The sequence below is a fragment of the Poecilia latipinna genome, unplaced genomic scaffold (assembly GCF_001443285.1).
Source record: "Poecilia latipinna isolate Pla-1442-1.1 unplaced genomic scaffold, P_latipinna-1.0 Scaffold1400, whole genome shotgun sequence".
In the NCBI taxonomy this organism is placed as follows: Eukaryota; Metazoa; Chordata; class Actinopteri; order Cyprinodontiformes; family Poeciliidae; genus Poecilia; species Poecilia latipinna.
The window spans coordinates 195,634-199,400 of NW_015114016.1; the positions used below are offsets into that span (position 1 = coordinate 195,634).

General features: G+C 44.6%; 1 long non-coding RNA gene across 2 annotated transcripts in view; it reads right to left on the reverse strand.

Annotated features, from left to right (window-relative positions):
• Positions 1-3,760, reverse strand: part of LOC106962339 (uncharacterized) — an 8,457-nt gene extending 4,697 nt beyond the window's left edge. For both annotated transcript variants that reach the window (XR_001427960.1, XR_001427961.1), the window contains exon 1: positions 3,592-3,760. This is a non-coding gene — a long non-coding RNA (uncharacterized LOC106962339). The remainder of the gene's footprint in view (positions 1-3,591) is intronic.
• Positions 3,761-3,767: the final 7 nt, after the last annotated feature.

A 3,767-nucleotide genomic window follows, 5' to 3' on the forward strand; every position in this document is an offset into this window, starting at 1 on the left:
GTTTCACATTTGCTCAAAAGCCCCCTGGTGGTTGAAGAAAAATCCACATATAAACCGGAAAATACAATATATGAAAAAAAAAACACTGAATGCTCTCTGGCCGTAGTTTGGGGACCCCTGGCCTAAACCTTACCCTAACCCTTACATACCTAACCCTAACCAAAACGCAATTCACACCTTAGTCCTAAATCTGACCCCTGACCCAAAAACAGTATTTCCCCTTGTGGGACCAGGCTTTTGTCCCACAAGGAGCAGTGGGTCCCCACAATGTAGTATGTGTCAGGAAAATGGTCCCCACAAGGTATTACAAACACACACACACCAGCTGTACCCCCCCATGTTGTCTAATGTTGGTTTCAGACACCTGTCCCAATCTCTCCCTCCCTTGTTCCTCCTTGTGTCCTTCATGTTGAAGGTTAAAGGTCGCAGTGTGTCCCACATTCTCCACATCTGCCCTTCGCCCCGCCCATATTGGGTTACATATCCATAGACATAACATAAGGATAGACCCTCATGGACCGCTCTCGCCTATTGTCGCTGACGAGATTTAGGGCGGCCATCTTGGAGCGGTACTCCACTCCACTCAGCGTTATGTGTTTAGCAGCACAATGACGTATCAGCGGATTTAATCGATCATAACACACTTTTTGTTACTGGAAACCAGGGGCGGATCTACTGGGGTGGCATAGGGTGGCAGTTGCCACCCCAGCTGGCGACTATGAATTCAATAAATAGTTATGGAAAATCGGACATTAAGCGCAAGGAACTCTTTTTTCCGACAACATTGAATGCAACACATCGTAACCTGTCACCCACTGCTAAGTAGCGGGAAGTACGAGAGAAGGATAGAGCGCCAGCAGCATTGATATGGAGTTATAAACATTACTGGACTGGACATTACATGACTTATCGTGCGCCACACATGCGCCATTTAATTGCTGCCCATTGAGTCAGGAATATCGGTGGTCAGGAAAATACCACAATCACCCATAGAATCTGAAAAAACGACGCAATATTTAGCGGTTAATTCAACCCTATGACAGTCATGGACAACAAGGTTCACGGGTTGCCACCACATAGATATTTTTCTAGATCCGCCCCTGTCCATCACTGCAGCGGACATCCCACCACATGAGGGCGACGCGCCTCGGTGGGCGACCTTCATTTTGATTTCTGAAAGGTGGCAAACCTACTTCCGGCGTATTTCTAAATCTCCTCCATAGTCACATCTTTTCGGGCTTGCTACTGCCTCTAGTGGCGTGGGGGTGGTAACACAACTAATATAATTAATATAAAAAGATTGATATGATACACTGAGCAGAAAAAAGAAGAAATAAAAAGAATAAAACAAAATGTCACAAATGCAAGACAAATTTCAAATCTTATATTAAGATATTAACATGTTGGTATAAAGATTTGGCTTTTGTGATGTTGCAACGTTTAAGCACTCTAAAATAAAATTATTTCACTTTAAAAATGGAGGTGACTTTTAGAAAGCAGCATTTGTGAATAAAACTTAACTGGATGATTAAATATATCATAATTTAACTCTTCATCCCCCGTTAAAGACCAAATTTTATGATATTAAAACTTAAAGATAGAATAGATTTGTTTTACAATATCCACTTTTGAAAATCTTTCTAAAAACATTTATGAAGTCACAATTGAAAAATTTTTTATTTTCTCAAAATCTCATCACAAAATGCAGGAATTATGTTTGTTCTGAAATTCTTTTGCAGAAAGTCATTTCAGGGAAACTTTCTACAGTTACGCCCGAGTCTGATTGTTTGTTGGTTTTTGTCTTTTGACTGTAATGTGAATTTATCCCCTTATGGTTAAGTTCATTCATCCATTCATTCATTCTGGAAGCTGAAGTCACTGCTCTGAACCAGAGCACCTGAACACATCCATGCTGTGTTCAGGTGCTGCTGGATGATGGGAAATCACAGTTCATAGAGTTTATGTTTTAGAAGCAGAAACCTGAAAACCAAGTGGATCACATTTCCCAGAATGACAAACTGTTTCAGAACCACTTCGGCCCAGTTAACAAAACCGGGACATGAGAGGGAAGCACCAGAACACGGCTCCTGGTCCAGGCCTGGTCCGGTTCTGGGCCTGACCGGGACCCGGACCAGGAACACCATGGAGCTGCCTCAGAGCTGTTTGTGAGCATGAAGTCTCTTGGGGAAGAAATGACCAGGCCTCATGGATTAAACACTGCACACTTTTCACACTGAAACTGAAACTCTGCGTACGGACAAATTCAGAAAAGTGCAGCACACAAAAGAAATCAGATGTATGAAGCCGTTGGCTGACACCTGCTCACCTTTCCTTTATTCATCCCAATTTACTGGAAACAGCTGCTGCTCCGCCTGTCGCCTCCATAAACACATTTTAATGTAAATTAGTATAAATACCTGGAAGTCTGCCGCCACGTGAAGCAGTAACCATGGCAACGGCCTTGTTTGTAGCAGAATGAGTATTTATAATAACAATAATAATTATATATTTTATTTAAAAGGTGCTTTGAGGGCACATGATGTCACCTCACAAAAATAGATACATTTTAAAGAGAAAACCCTCCAAAGTAAAGAGTAAAGCTGTTCAGGTCGGACCTGCTGCAGCAGCAGAGCGTCCGGGTCGGACCTGCTGCAGCAGAAGCTGCATTCACAGAGTAGAGATGCTTTCTGTCCATAAGGCGCTTTCACAAAGTGGGCGGCTCCACTGGAGGACGGCTGCAGCTGGACCGGTACCGGTACCGCTGGTACCGCTCCAAGTTCTGCTCAGAGCTCCAGGACTAACTGGATGTAAAGGGTCGCCTTGTGTTATGTGTTATTTAACCAAGAGTTTCTGTGTATTGTTTGGCCTTTTTTCTTGATTTTACTCCAAAAATAAACAAAAATAAAGTTATTAAAAAAAATGAAATGAGCCACAGATGCTTTCAGACGATGAGTTGCATCTCTGAGACAAACTGAGCAAATTATTATTGACATTGGAGTGAAGTTTTACCATCCGTTATTTTATTTTCTTTGTTTTGTGTGAGTGTCAGGTTATTGAGGATACATGTGGTTCAGATTCATCGTTTAAACAAGAAAATATTCTAATCATAAAAACATAAGGTTTGATGCTTCTTGGTCTAAATAACTGAATCAGGTTTCAGTGGATTCAGGTGAGTTTTGACTCTGTAGTTTGTTTTTATTGCGTATTTTTACTCAAATTTTGACGCCATGTTCACTTTCATACATGCCGACTTGTGCGTAAAATATCTCGCTGCACATTTCTTGTGTGAACGTTTAGCCATGAGGCCCCTGGTTTCTCTGGCAACGCGACCCGCCTGCTAATGTCACTGGACCAGAGAAACCAGTGGGATTGATTGGACCAGTGGGGCTCCCCGTCCAGACGGTGGTCAGTCCCTCCCTGTGGTCATGTGGCCAGTTTGAACGGCACAGAGACGCTGCGCTACGTAACGAGGCTTCATCCAACTAATGCTAACCTGTAGCGGTAGCTTGGAGGGATGCTAACATGTCAACAGTAACCGCTGCAACTTCTCAACCTGCAGAACCGGGTCGGACCAGGTCCGACCGCACTCACCTGGGGACTCCAGGTGGGGGCGCTCTATTGGGCCGTGAGGGGACAGACGGCGGCGGTCCTCCAGGATCGGGGGAAACCACAGGGCGGGACGGAGCGGCGCGGACCCCGGGGCGGGGCGGCCCGGGGGGGGCACGGCGCTGGGGGGTCGGGCTGGACATGGGAGACCTGTGAAGACC